Here is a 15,594-nt window from a genome sequence, read left to right as displayed (position 1 = left end):
CGGTCCACTTCGGGCTCCTGACCCAGTTCCGGCGCGGTGCGGCAGGGGGCGCCCGTGCCAGGGGAGGGAGGCTTGTGGCGCCGCGGCGGGGGGCGATAGGGAAGGAAGGGGCCGCGAGGGAGACTGAGGGCTGCATGCCGCTAACATGGTGGCTCAGGCCCAGAGGTTTGAAACAGCGGCCCGGCAGGCAGGGGCGTTACATGTGGAAATAGTATCCTCAGCTTTCTCCCTTGTCATTTGGAAGCCTGAAATCCCGGTGCCTCTGTGCATGCTGCCGCGGAGCTCTCCGCCCGGCACGGCTTCTGGTGTCTCAAGTACGTCACTGAAGTTTGTGGGGAAAGGGGAGCCTGTGCACCAACCTGCTGCCTAGCCTCGAACCCAGCGGCTTTTAATTCAGGGACATATTGCGAAGGCTTCGGTACTTATAAATAGCATTGGTATCCATCTGCTCCATTTTTATATTTTGCTCCACTTCGGGGATCTTAAAAAAGGCACTAGTTGTTATGCTAGGCCTAGAGTGACTCACAGGATCAAAGCCTTCGTGAGTGGTGCAGAGGACCTGAGGTACTAGCTGGACAACACTAACAGGCAAATAAAAAGCCCTGTTGTGATTAGTTAGAGGTTTGTCTCTTTAAGCCTAGCCAGGAGAACAGCTCCCGAGTCTTTTGTCAGATGTGGCCTCTTGGTCGCTAGCCCCTCGTTAGGCTGACAGAATGCTCTGACAGCTGCAGCAGGTGCGTAGCTGAGGAAAAGGGGATGTGGTCTCTGTAAGGGCAGGAAACAAAATCAATTTCTGGCATCTCTATGGGCACTCTTCAGGGCATGCATCAGAAAGCATGTTCTGTGAGGAAGAGGTGAGCAAGGCTGAGCCCTGGGGAGAGTCTGCTGGGAACAGATTAGTGATCTGGTATGTGAGAGAGAACAGAAGAGGCCCTTTGAAGTGATTTGTGGATTTGTAAAGCAGAAATTTGAATAGGCCTAGCCTGAGAGGGGCTGATCTGAGAGCTCAAAGACTTCTTTCTTCATTGTAGGAGGAGTCCTTGTCTGTAATGCTTTGACACAGCTTGTGGTTGCAATGGCTATATTGGGAAATGCAGTCTGCTGGTGGCTTTCCTGCTTAGGCAGGTGTGTATAAGGCCCTAAATGCCATCCTTTTTATTCTGTCTGGTTTAATCTGAATTAGTAGATGATGGCAATACTTGCCTCTGGTGTTGCAGGTGTGGCAGCAGTCAAGAGCTTCAAAGGAAAATAGAGGCTAGATTTAGAGGGAGAAAAACAGTGGCAGGGCAGAGAACAGCCAAGGGAAAGTCAGTCCCATGGACTGATTCAGACATAGGCAGAAAGGAAAGAAAGAAGGCAAGCAACAAAGAAAGAAAAAGAAAGAGAAAACCTTCATGAAGAGGATTACATTTCTTTGGTCATTGCGCAGTTTAATGTGTTTAAAGCCAGTAAAGCTTCACAATTTGTTTAACTTGTGTTTTGCACTATTTGGCTGTGTTTGGGGCAGTCTGAATTCACCTGGTCTAAGAACTGTCTGGCATGCTGGCCTGGCTTAACTATTTTTAATTGTGTTTACTTACAGATTGCTATATTTCCAGAGGATATTTTTTGTTTGTTTTGTTGTTGTACAGGATTTTCTTTTTAGTGGTGAATCAAGTTGGAAGGAAAGTTGGGAGTGTATGAAGGAGGACTTCATTGCCCTACAAGTCAGGCTTATTATAGGAGTTAAACACAATCAATAGGACTGATATAAGCAGTATTTATTATAGGGTAGCATTTATATGTTTATTTTCATTGAAGATAAAAAATAAAATCTGGAAATCTGGAAAAGTGAGCTAGCTGATAGGAATGGGATGCCATTCACGTCTATGCCTATAGGGATGAAGTTCACCGAAAGTATGATTCAGCCCAGACTTGCCTGTCCTGTGAGCTGAGTGGCTTGTTGGCAGCTCAAGCTGGAATGTGAGCCAGCAGTGATGGATAGTAAGAATGATAGGTGAACTTGTTGTATCAGCTTGAGCCCAAGCTAAGAAGGCACTTTAGAATCTCTGTATACTTCCTTCTTCCTTGACAAAACATTCTTGTTGCTACAGGCCAGTTTTATGTCCTATACAAGCAAGTCATGCAATGAGTAGTAAGAAAACTCCTCTGGCATGAAATTTACATGAAAGAATCACAGCTTGGATAATCACCTTGTTATGAAATTAAAATGTAGATGACTAGCAAAGTAGTTTCCCCTTCCTGCATCCTGATTTTACCATCCACTTGTCAGCTGTGCTGACAGATGTGTTGGACACACAGCTGACATGTTGTTTCCCCACTCACTTGTTTTTGTTAACTAGACAAAGTGTTTTAATAAAGTTCATCTTTTGAAAAAAATATTTCCATTTATTGTGATGTATAGTGCCTGCAGCAGCTGAGATGAGGCCCTTAACATAGTGTGAAGTGGCCTTGCCAGCTGTTGTTCTTTTTTTGCACTTACATTCACTGTTTTTATATAAGAATTCTCTTTTTTTCCAGCGTACAGCAACTCCAGTAGTATTCAACACAAAGTGACTGCCTGAGCTGTAAGTATCTGATCTTTTAATTGTACTAACACTTTAAATTCACTTGCACTCTGAGAACTCTTTATGTGCATTACTCAAAGGTCCTACTGGCTGTGTATATTTTGCCCTAAACTCTGTGTGGGGTGAAAATCAAAAGCATTCTTAAGGGAAAAGCTACAAAACCACCTGCAAACCCACCACCTCTGTATACAGATTTACACAGGTGTTACATTTACATGCTTAAAATTTGTATGCAGCTACAGTTTACACATTCTTCAGTTATACACTTTAAATGATCTGTCCTATTAGGCCCTGTTTTCTGCAATACATGCAAGCATTTTGAAGAAATACATATTCTTGTTTACTACTTTGTGTTGTGTCTACTCTTTAACCAAAGGTCTATTCTCAACAAATGTTAACAGGGGTGGTTTTCTTGTTGCATAAATCTAAATATATCTTTGATATATCTCTTTATTTAATTTTTTTCCTGAAGTGTACTGCAACTGTTACTAAACAGACTGGGCCCTTTAAATGTAGGATGAGAAGGTAACTGTGAAGAGTGGTAGCTAGGCAGTGCTGATTAGAAAAGGATAAAAGAAAACATTGGAGAAGGTAACTGAGGACAAAGAGCAGTTGTTTCATGTTCACTAAGAGAAGACTTATCTCTGAGAAAACATTTCTAACTACCTCTCTATAATATTTTGAGGCTTGGACGTGTAAAATGCAATGGAAGTATTCTGTAGAAGCAATCAGATAGTCAATAGGTTAGTTAATCTATAGATGCAATAACATCTATTCATTACCCATCAATAATCCATCAGTCAGTGGCTGTCTTAAAAGAATCTAGTGCAGTATCTGCCAGAGTCCTGTCCTTGAACCAGATCAGCACATGCCTGAAAGCTCTTACTCAATTCCAGCTTGATGGTGGCTCATGGGTGACTGTTTCCTCTATGTTTTGAGCTTGTATTTGTAATTAATCTTGTTATCAGCCATGAGCCCAACTATTGCTAGATCAACACTTTTATAGTCAGTGTTTAGGAAATGCACATTAGAAACTGTTGAATATCAGCTTTTTATATTTTCCACTGCACATGGTCTCTCCAGCTATATTGTCTCAGAGAAAGTATTTTACATTAAATATTTCACTAAAGTTATTTCCATGAGTACTAAGACTGCAAAACAAATAAAAGGAAATAATGTTTCAACTTAAGTTATGAAAGTATCTGCATTTCCTTTCTTCCTTTATATAGCCAAAATTTTGATGTCTAGAGTTATGTGTTATTTTGCAGGGAGATCATTTCATAAAAATTGTACATACAAGAGAGCTCTTTGCATTTAGAGAAGTGCAGAGGATTGTCACATTTGGAGCTTTAGAAAATTAAACAGTTTTGCAGGCTGGGACAGTATTTCCTGGCCAATTGAAGAGTGTTATTTAAAAGCTGTGTGCTAAAGGGCACATCTGTCCTCATACATAATTTTTTATGAGTTTGTTTAACCATTGAGTGATATCTATTACATGATTTTTAAGTTATAAAGGTTGCTTCATAACTTTAGCTTCAGTCCTCCTGCAGTTGATCTCAGTTTTCTTGTTGATTGAAGTGGAAGTCTAGAGCTTTGCCAAATGTCTGTCTAAGGTTTCCCAATTTGAGATGTTTGAATAACAAGTTAAAATAGGGGTGTTTTTTAATCTGTCAGTGAATGAATAATGTGAACAGAATATCTGGAAGTATGAAGTGTCTACCTTTCAGCTATTCACAAACTCCTTAGCTTTCAGGACAATACTTTGGGACTTAGTGGAGAGAAGTATTAAGATTGTCTTGCAGTTCCTCGGTTGTATTGAAACCAGAAGTTGTTTATTCATGTATCTGTTGTCTTGGTACTCAGGGAAAATGTGAAAAATAATTGTTAATTTGTCATTGTACTCCTTCATTTGAATAATGACTAATTTCTGACTTCTTTGAGAGGTTTTGGAAGGAAGGTGGGGAAATAAAAATCTCTTTCTGTGTTATTTAATAACCTTTTTCTTGTTATTTGAATGGGGGGGCAGGGGGAAGGCCTTAATGAGAAACAAAATTATTTGTAAGAAACAGTAGTACTTAAGATTTTCAGACTGAAGAGTCCTCAAAGATGCCTCATGTGAAGACTGGGAGATTTAAGATCTTCTAATCAAACTTAGCCTGAAGTAATGGCTACCCTTGTGTTGTTCTCATCTAAGACTATTTGTGGTGTTGAGCTGCTGCTCTAAAGAACTTGCCCTAGTTAAGTATTTTGGTTAGTGCTTTTATAAAGCACAGTAACAGTCTCTTTCATGAGATAACTGCAGTGACTCCTGCTGAAATATGAATTGCAAATGAAACAGGAAAGGGGAGGAGCCTGGCTTTTTGGTATGTGCATCTTTCCTGTCTTTTAAATGTCCTGTTGGAACTGCAGCCCAGCATATCAGTAAGGTACTGGAGATTTCTTCTTTCTTTTTTTCTTCTTATCTCATCCCCGTAAGGAATAAGGGAATTTTGCATCTGATCCCTATGAAGAAAACAGCCAGAATAAATACAGAAATGCATAGGGCCACTCTATCTCTGCCAGTAGATACCCATTGAACCCCCTAGCTGGTTATGCTCTAGCACAGCTGTGTCTGGGCAAGTAGTCGCAGCCAGGTATTTAGCATGAGTATTGTAGAACTGGAGATAGGAGGTCCATTTACAAAATACCTCTTATCTTCTAAAGGTCTGAGGGTTGAGAAAGGGAGACTTTTCTCGAGGCCAGTGCTCTTCCTGGCCTGCTTTCTAACTGTTTCTGCTTAAACCTAAGAACAGTTCTTTAAGATCATGTGTCAAAAAGACCGCCATCATCAGATGGTGTTTTGTGTTACACTCCATGCTATTGGTTCCCTTTATGAAAAGTCTGTTTAAAAGACTTCAACTCTTGTCTTGTTGCTTATGGAAGCAAGAATAATTTTTCTGGATATAAGAAATGTGCCATGTGGAGGTTAAGCAGAAGGAAACTGCCTCTTTGCTGAGGAACGTGTATATTTCTGGTACTGTGTCAAAATTCAGGTAATGTACTACTGAAAATAGTGCAGTGGGGTTGTACTGTCTTTCAGAAGTCTTACAGGCAAGCCTTGGTTATCAGAGAAGCATTTATCCTAGTGAAAGATTTGTTACTGTGATTTTTCTTGGATACCTCCAGATAAACTTCTGAACTTTGAAATACATTATTTTATCAGTAAAGAAATTAATCCCTCTTAAAGCAAAATTAAATGTGCATACTTCAGTTTCTGAACAAAGCTGAAGTATGCAACTCAAAGAATATTCTTCCTTTCTCATTTTTATTAGCAAGTCTTAAAAAAGAAAATAAAAAAGAGAGAGAGAAAAGTCTGATGTTTAAAGTGTGGTAATTTTCCAAAATTAAGCAATTTTCAGTGAGGTTATTTTTAAATACTGCCTCCCTGGAGGTGTTCAAGAGGGGATTGGACGTGGCACTTGGTGCCATGGTTTAGTAGTCATGAGGTCTTGGGTGACAGGTTGGACTTGATGATCTTTGAGGTCTTTTCCAACCTTATTGATTCTGTGATTCCATGATTCTGACAGTTGGGATGTTGCTGATCTCAGAATTGAATGAATTTGCCTTAAGGTTATGAACTTCCCTATCTTCTGGTTACTATTTTGTCCTTCTTATTTCGTGTCTCCATTCATTGAGAGATTTATTTTCCCTCTGCCTCTGTATTCATGTAACTGACCAGAGCGAGACTGGCAGGAGGTGAAGGAGGGGAACTAGGCCCCCGAGCGCCGTGAGCTCGCCTGCATCTTCGTTCTGGTGCTATCGGCCACCTGTATCGCCACTAGAGGGAGTGTTTGCTGCTGCAGTCGGTTTGCTCCCACCTTCAGCTGCCTCTAACGAGCCTTCTCCTTATTAAAACGAAACAAAAACCAACCAACCAACCAAAAAAGCCCCCCCCCCCCCCCCCCCCCCAAAAAAACCAGCACCACTTTATTAAATTTAACAGTTTTCATTAAAATTACTCATCTGCAGTTGTCTCTTGGTTTCGATAAATATCAGGATATTGAATTGTGTGCACAGTAACCTACAAAACTGACAGTTTTGGTAGTTGTAGTGAGTTTAGTGGACTTCTCTGAACTCGGTGTCATTTTCAGCAAAGTCTGCTCCATACTGCCTGATCAGACAGCTCTGGCAGTTGGTTGTATTGTACTATGTGGAAAATCTGTTTGAGAACAACCCGATGTTTCCACTTTGGAGCTGGTAACAGAAATAACAGTAAGAAGGTGGTCATGCTTTCAAAAAAAAGGAAAATAATAACATTTGAAACCTATAAGTTATGGCTGAAAAGAAGGGAAAAATGGCAAACAAATGGAAATCAGAGCCTGACTTAATTGGCAATGTATCTTGCAGTAAATGAAAGTTTAGATAAGTGCAATGTGGCAGCCAGAGCTATTCTTCTGTTTCAGTTAATGCCAAGTGTAACCATCTCTCATGGGTATCTCATGAACATAGCTAGAACTTGTAACACCTGACACTCTCATTTAGTACAGAGCACAGCTATCTGTGTTAAGGGGTTCCTTTTCTTCCTGATCCACAGCTTGGGAAGCAGGAGAAAAATCTCACTCCATTAAGAAGTGTAGAAATGAGCTCCTAGGGAACAAGAAATAACTTAGAATCACAGAATCAACCCGGCTGGAAAAGACCTCAGAGATCATCAAGTCCAACCTATTACCCAATACCTAACACCCCCTGACAACTAAACCATGGCTCCAAGTGCCACATCCAAGCCTCTTCTGAACACCTCCAGGGAGGGAGACTCCATTTTCACTGCTTTCCACAGAGCTTCTCAGGAAATGTTGCTCAGGGTGTCTTTAAAGGAGAGTGCTTAGTGGCCTGTGTCAAGGGGAAAAAATACAGGCTGGGCAGTGACTGGCTGGAAAGTAGCCCTGAGGAGAGAGACTTGGGGGTGCTGGTGGACAAAAAGCTCAACATGAGCTCTCAATGTGCACTTGCAGCCCGCAAAGCCAATCAGATCCTGGGCTGCATCAGGAGAAGTGTGGCTAGCAGGTCGAGGGAGGTGATCCTCCCCCTCTACTCAGCCCTGGTGAGACCCCACCTGGAGTACTGTGTCCAGTTCTGGAGCCCCTATTACAAGAGGGATGTGGAGGTGCTGGAACGTGTCCAGAGAAGGGCCACAAGGATGATCAGAGGGCTGGAGCACCTCTCCTATGAGGACAGACTGAAGGAGTTGGGGTTGTTCAGTCTGCAGAAGAGAAGGCTCCGAGGTGACCTAATTGTAGCCTTCCAGTATCTGAAGGGGGCCTACAGGAAGGCTGGGGAAGGACTTCTCAGGATCTCAGGTAGTGATAGGACTAGGGGGAATGGAATGAAACTAGAGGTGGGGAGATTCAGGCTAGATGTGAGGAGGAGGTTCTTCACCATGAGAGTGGTGAGACCCTGGAATGTGTTGTCCAGGGAGGTGGTCGAGGCCCCGTCCCTGGAGGTGTTTAAGAGCAGGCTGGGTGAGGCTCTGGGCAGCCTGATCTAGTGTGGGGTGTCCCTGCCCATGGCAGGGGGGTTGGAACTAGATGATCCGTGTGGTCCCTTCCAACCCTGAATGAAACTATGAAACTATGAAACTATGAAACATGGTAGAGGGGTGGACACTGCAGAGAGCTGTAAAGGTAGAAGAATTACCTTCAGGTGGCCCAGAAGAGCAACTCTTAGTGGAAACAAGGTAGTGGTTTAACTTCATAATCTTAAAGACCTTTTCCAACCAACCCTATTGTGGCCTTCCGGTATCTGAAGGAGGCTCCAAGAAAGCTGGGGAGGGGCTTTTTAGGGTGTCAGGGATTGACTGGACTGGGGGGAATGGAACAAAGCCAAAAATGGGTAGTTTCAGATTGGAATCACACAGAAGAAGGCAGAACCAGTTCTTTGGCTAAGGTGTGGGATTTTTGTCTTGATTATCTGCATTAACTTTATGAAGAGGCCTGTATCTCTTAGCCCTTTTTAATGTTGCTTAGTTGATTGTCAGATGGAATAGTCAACCAGGGAATAATTTTGAACACCCAGAGTAAAATTTTCTTTTTTCTTGTTGGTCTCATTGGTAAGAGTGAAGACAACCTGTTTCATGTTGCAATTCTGTAAACTGTAAATAAACACTTCGTGGAACCTTCAATTTAATTCAGAAAATGGTACTAAGAAAAAAAATGGAAGACAGAGGAGGATTTCACCTGGTATCCAAGAAACACATTTGGCAATAATCCTGGGGCTTCTGATTACCAGCTGAAAGGGGAAAAAATATTTAAAATACAGAACAGATGGAGAGAAGCTTTTTCTGTGGTATTCTTGATTGCAGCAATGTAGCCTGTCATTTAGCAGAGATAAAGCATCCTACTGTTAAACCACTGGTTTGGGGAAACTAGAAATTGTAGAGTGAAAAGTCTGAGGACAAAAGAGGATGATGCAGATTTTAAAATCCTGTTATTGTGTGTGTACATTTAGAAATGAACAAAGCAGCAATTTCAGTAATATTAAAAATACCCTATAGAAAACATCTTGTTTATTTCTGGCTGTTCATGTCAACAGAGGGTTAAGGTAGCATCCTGAGTAAGTTAAGCTCATATAGTTTGCTAAGAAACATGACCTTTCGATTCTATTGTTATGATATGTGACATATTTATAGATGAGTAGGTTAACATTATCTCAGTTAGAATTTCAAGGGAGTTCAGGTATTGTGGAGAGACTTCTAAAAATACATCCTTTAAAAAGAGTGAGCTCTTTTATCTTTCATAAGTTATATAGAAATTCAGCTAGTATTTGTGGACAGATCTGCTTTTTGTCTTGATATCCCACCACAGCACTGTTATAGTAGTGGCTACAGACTGGCTCCTGAAGAGTGAAGAAGAGCTTTTCTGACCTGTGTATGGGAAGACAGTTTTTATGTAGCTAAGTGTTTGTTACTTTATTAAGCTTTAAAATAGTTGGGCTTTTATACAGGGAAAAAGTAAATAAATCTGTAATCTTGGGGTCTTTAATTCATGCAGGTTTTTTAGCTAAAACCAGAAACAATCACAGTCAATCAAATAAGATGGTTTTTCTCAGTCAATAAAATTACTGGATTTGGCATGCTGACAACTGAGTAACTGAGACTAAGTATCTTGATAATCTGAGAAATAAGATGCCCTGGTGGAGGAAAGGTCTCATAACAATAAATATGCTCTTTCCAGATGGAGAAGTGAGTAATGAGCCCAGATGCCCTCTAGCATTGCTTCAGCTCACAAAGATTCTACCTTCAGCATTGCCTTTTCCTGTCAAATGTAGGAACCTCTGGGCAATAACAGCTCAGTGGTCCTGACAGGAAGCATCTCAGCTAATGATATATGACAAAGGGGTATATACTAGCACTGCTATAACATGTGGGAGTTGCCAGTTCTGAGCTGACAGGGTAAAGAGCCTAGCTATAGCACAGCATGAAGATGAACTAAATCAAATAATAGTTTACTACTGCTGGCAAAAGCTATATAAGTACAAAGGGTGATATGACTAGAAGAGATCAATAGAGGAGGGAGGCATCCCTTACAAAATGATTTAGTAGTTCTTCAGAATGTGCTGTGTTAGTCCTGAGAGATAATGCATAAGGTAGAACATAGAAGTAACTACATAAATTTTAAAAAGGGTTGGGGTTTTTGATTGTTGTTGAGGTGTTTTTAAGTGTCTGCAGGAAATCTTATAAAGTTTAAGAGCATACTCAGAGCATGCCTATATATGTTGTCAGCAGTCTGTTTTTTTCCTAAATCAGGATTTTAAACCTACTGTCTGCTGCTATTCTGAACAGTCACAGTCAGCTCTTCAGACCTGTGCCTTAAGATTCCCATCACTGCTACCCAAGCAGTAAATAACTTATTTTTCAGTGAAGTGATTTAAAATAGTTACTGAGGTAGCTTAAGATCTCTTGTACAGACAGCTTCACTTCGTTCTTAACTCTGTCCAAATATCACCACAGATAATAATAGCAAGATTTATATCATGTATATTTGTTTTGCCTTGCTATAGTCCATCTTTCCTTACATCAAAAATCAATGTAGTAATTTGAATGTTCTAACCCATACACTACTGATAAATTTGTGTTAACACTGTTGAGATTAAAATTTTGCTGGAGGTAATAATGGGAAAGGGAGGATTGAGGTTTTATATATTTATCTTTTTTTTTTGCATGCAGTATGAGAAGGATTCAGCAGCTAAATGATACTTCTGCTTAAAGACTGGCAGCCTGGTTTCTTGAGTTGGTTTGGTGTATACCTATATTAGCATTCAAAAGTCAATGTATGAATTTGTTAGACACCACGCACAAACTGTCAGCCAAACTAGACATCCATTCAAAAAAATGAGGGCAAAAGAATCCAAAATGTGCCAGGTATTTTGCCGTATGCAACTTAACTTTAGATAAATGTACACATTAATGCACATCAGCTTGTTTTAAAATGCACTGAAATGAGTTTAGAAACAAACTAACCCTCTGAATTGCAGGAAATATGAAGAATAGCACATATGAGAATTAATACATGTTGAAAATTTCTAAGGAAATACTAAAAATCTGTACAGGTACTGGTGTTGCATGTTAAAACCAGTAAGCAAACCATTTATGGTGTGTGCATGCCTCAGAAATTAGCTTTAAGTTATACTGTTATCCATAGATGTTCTTTCTGGCAAAAATGACCTGCATTTTTATGACAGATTTAAATAATGGTGTCTCTCCTTTTCCTGAAAATACTTCTGAATCTGTTGTCTAGTTTCTTAGTAGACTCTAAATTCTGTGCCTCACCTTGAGCTTTCATTTGAATGCTAAAACATAAATCAAGCTTGATAGTCTTTTAAATATCATGTTTTTAAAACCTCAATCTGTTTAGTGAAGGAGGAGTGATGTTACACAGATCAGACACTACATCAAGTGTGGTGCAGGAAACTTGCTTGGCTAATATCACAACTACACTGGAAAACTGCACAGATATCTTCTTCCCATCCAAACCATAATTTTATAGAACCTGTTAGATATGTAATACAAAACCTCGCTTATGAAACTCAATAATCAGTTTCATGTAACTTAAAATAGCTCAGTAGCTGGTTAATTCTTTGCCTTCATTTCATGTTGTTAGTCTGAGCAATGGCAACATGTCAGAAGTCTTATGATTGTTTCTGGCATCCAAAGACTTTAGTGGTTTGGCATCTTTGGGACTACAATTGTTCTAAAACACAGTTTTCTTTTTTTCTGCTTTACAACAAAGAAAAAAGTGTATGATCTAGTATGGTCTGGTATTTAGAACTTACGTGGAAAATTAGGATTTCATATAAAAATAAGTATAACTGTGTACCTGTTTTGCATGTATTATACAGGCTTCTTTTGACTGAACTAATAACCATCCATCTAATTTGTAGTTTAGTGAAGAGGTGAAGACTACAGAGATTATGATGATATTTACTTTTATGCCAAATGTCATATTTTCTTTTAAGTACTGTGTGATAACCTTTCTTTCACTGTAGTTTGCTTTGTATGTTAAGGCAAAATTGATCCCTGAGCTGAAAGCTGACGCAAGAGTTACATGCCTCTTAAATTCTATGTAAACTGCACTTGGTACATGGGATTTACACGGATATTTTGCAAAGAGTTGAACTTCACCTTTAATACCTGGTTAAGGCATTCTTAACTTGGTATCAGCAGGCCACTTGTGAGGAGTGAGGAGAGGCACTGCCTAATAAGCATTGAATCAAGCTTCTTTTTTTTTTTTCATGCTGTGTTTTTAAAAAAATTGAATAGTGGTTGTAAACAGTAATCCCCATTTTCTCATTGTTGCAAGACTTTGTTCTCAACATCTGTTCCTTTATATCTACTTACTGAAAGGGAGTAGGAAAGTATCATCTTTATATCCAAGGTTATTAGCATACTAGAGCAGCCTACCATTTTGGCTGTCTGTATGTCCTCTCTGATGCCAATAGATGAGGAAGCTCCTGAAGAATGTGTGTCCTTAAAGACTGAGTTCAAGTATATGAAGTTTAGTGATTTAATTAAAATTTGAAATGGAAGTTTTAATATACTTTGCAATCCACCTACGTTGATGAGTATTTTAACTTGGCCTGTTATCTGTGCTGTCAGTCAGACATGCTTGATGTGCTTAACTGTTGGTGTTCAGAAATAAGTCCCACAGCTGAACTAGCGTATGTTCTTAGGAATATAGGCCAATTCTCAAACTGTTTAAGGAGTTTCTCAGTTTTCATGTGTGCTTCTGCAGTGATGAAAGGGAGGTTGTAGACAGGCGGATGATGGTCTCTTCTCCCAGGCAGCCAGTACCAGAACAAGAGGACACAGTCTCAGGCTGCGCCAGGGGAGGTTCAGGTTGGATGTTAGGAAGAAGTTCTATACAGAGAGAGTGATTGCCCATTGGAATGGGCTGCCTAGGGAGGTGGTGGAGTTGCCGTCATTGGAGGTGTTCAGGAGGAGACTTGATGGGGTGCTTGGTGCCATGGGTTAACTGTTTGGGTGGGTTGGATTGGTTGATGGGTTGGACACGATGATCTTGAAGGTCTCTTCCAACCTGGTTTGGTTTATTCTAATAAAACAGGACACATTTTTCCTGCTTTTGTACTTGCTTTTATTTATTGATGTGAGGATTTTTTTAGTTTAATTTCTTTGTGTTCTTTTGGCTGAGGTCAGAATGTAGTATTAGTATTCCAGATAAAAAAAATAGCCTGGAACAAAGTCATGTGTTAGGTCAGTTAAACACTCGAAGTTGCACAATAATCCCTATTATTTTATTGCACTGTCATAATTCAGTTCAGGAAATTTTCTGTTATCCTTTAAAAATGCAGCAGAGTAAATCATATGACACTGGAGGAATTGTAGCTGTCATGGTCTCACATTCTCAAAAAAATATACAAGAATTTCTTACATATTTCTTTCTTCTGCAGTTGTGAACCAGTATAAGCACTGCTAGAAATGAGCAGGTTTCTTTCATCTTCCCTGTAAGCCCCAGGGAATACCAAAGAAAGTAAACTGATAGCTAAAATGAAGTGTAGAGCACTGAGAATTGGGAAGAGTGTTAGAGACAGAGTACACATAGCAGTTTTGCAGGCAAGAAATTTAATCAGGACTGCTTTTCAGAAGTTTAGGCTTCTGCCTGTACATAGAATAGAATAGAATAAACCAGGTTGGAAGAGACCTTCAAGATCATCATGTCCAACCTATCATCCAACACCACCTAATCAACTAAACCATGCAACCAAGCACCCTGTCAAGTCTCCTCCTGAACACCTCCAGTGCTGGTGACTCCACCACCTCGTACACTTACATGTCTTGTGTCTCATTGTAAACCAAATATTTCATAAGGCTAAACCAGTGATGATTACCACTTTGGTAAATTTGGACAAATTCATGAGTAATTCTGAGTATTTACAAAAATAACTATTTAAAGATAAAAGATTAGTGGTTCTGATGATGCTTTTAAACCAGGATTTATGTAAGGCTGCACTATCTGATCTAATATTGTTTAAATTGCCAAGTCTTGCAGTCGTCTTTGCTCAACATTGTTTCAGGGCAACCTCATTACTACTTTTCTGACCTTTGCCTATGGCTTGGTTCTGATACACTGTCCTAGAAGGCTTGATGGCTAATATATCTTTCTGATTTAACAGAATTCCCTTGGTGTTCTTCATTTTTTCCCCTCTTCCTATCCCAGTGGCATGTATGCAGCATTCAGTTGTGTACCAAGATATCCTAAATACTCTGTTTATTTCTACCTATTGACTGGAGAAAAATTATTTACTCTGTTCACATTCTTTAATTCCGGGGCTTAGTTTGTAAAATCAGCAGCCTTGATCTCTCAGAGTTCTAGGTCAAGAATAAAACAGATAATGCAAAACTGCAGTGTGTGGACAGAATTTGAACATGAAACTTGTAGAGCGCCCATCAGCAATTTGCCAGCTTCGAAAATGTCACTGCATTTAGTACTGATGAAAGTATCCTGCTGGTAGTTGAATAACTCAAGTAAAAATCGTGGCAAAGGAACAATCATCCTCTCTTTCTTTCTGTAGAAAGCTAGTACAGAAAGTGCATCAGTAGTTTGCATCTGTGTCCTTTTTAAGACTGTATGGCAGCACAGAACAAGAATTCTTTTTCTAAAAATAAATATGTTGGTGACTATAGGAATACCTTATTACTATAAAGCAAATATATTCAGAAATTGATTAATGCTTTATAAATCTCTATTATCTTGACAACTTTATATGCTAAAAGGAAATTCTTATTTGTATAGATATTAATGGTTCAGAATTAAAACTCCTGTGACTGCTTTAGGGGGCCAGCAAGAGCTAGTTGTATACTAGAGGCCTTTTATTTTAGCAGAGATTAAGGAAAACCAAAAGAAACTGGACTGAAAACTACTCATAGAATTGCATCATTCAAGTCTGAAATCTCTGTAGGTAGATGTTACACCTAACTTCCAAATTATTTATTTTTGTCTATTGCAATCTGAATGTGCATCCTACAGGAGGAAACCGGCTTGACCCAAAAAACTGTTATGCACTATTTTCTATGGTGTTTTCAGTGCTGTACTGGGCTGCTAGGTCATTTGAGAAAGATGAGACACAAAGGTCTGTTGTGAGCTTACTCTGCAGTCCTGTTTCTTCTCACTGTGTAATTTTAAGCAGCTTTCTCCAGATAAGCAGCGCAGGTAATGAATGTTCCTATCTTTCTGTCCCTGTGCAGACTTTGGTAACTGTTGCATTCATCTGAAGTCTGCTTCAAATCTTTAAAGTGTGTTTTCCCTTCTTTCTGTAAGTTCTAGATCTCCTTTAACTTGAACAGGACGGAGAGGCGAGGACAGGGAGACACAGCTATTACTGATAAGCTGTTTATTGTTGTGTGCTTTGCTAGTTCAGCTTCCTTTTTCTTGTCTCAGTATTGTTTGTAGCTTATCTGTAAATAGTGCTGAATCAAGACAAAGTAACCAGAGACAAATAGCTAAAGGACTGGTTTTATCCACTTTTGCTCTAAAAC

General features: G+C 39.7%; 1 long non-coding RNA gene across 2 annotated transcripts in view; it reads left to right on the top strand.

Moving 5' to 3' along the window:
- The first annotated feature begins 114 nt into the window (after window positions 1–114).
- The window catches only part of LOC137447241 (uncharacterized), an 85,514-nt gene continuing 70,034 nt past the window's right edge, over window positions 115–15,594 (top strand). For both annotated transcript variants that reach the window (XR_010988832.1, XR_010988831.1), the window contains exons 1-2: window positions 115–314; window positions 2,521–2,567. This is a non-coding gene — a long non-coding RNA (uncharacterized lncRNA). The remainder of the gene's footprint in view (window positions 315–2,520; window positions 2,568–15,594) is intronic.

This window comes from Melanerpes formicivorus, unplaced genomic scaffold (assembly GCF_026170545.1).
Source record: "Melanerpes formicivorus ecotype bairdi unplaced genomic scaffold, bMelFor1.0.p_v2 SCAF_20, whole genome shotgun sequence".
In the NCBI taxonomy this organism is placed as follows: Eukaryota; Metazoa; Chordata; class Aves; order Piciformes; family Picidae; genus Melanerpes; species Melanerpes formicivorus.
Note: the sequence above shows the minus strand (reverse complement) of the source record. Positions and strands in the feature narration are given on the sequence as shown.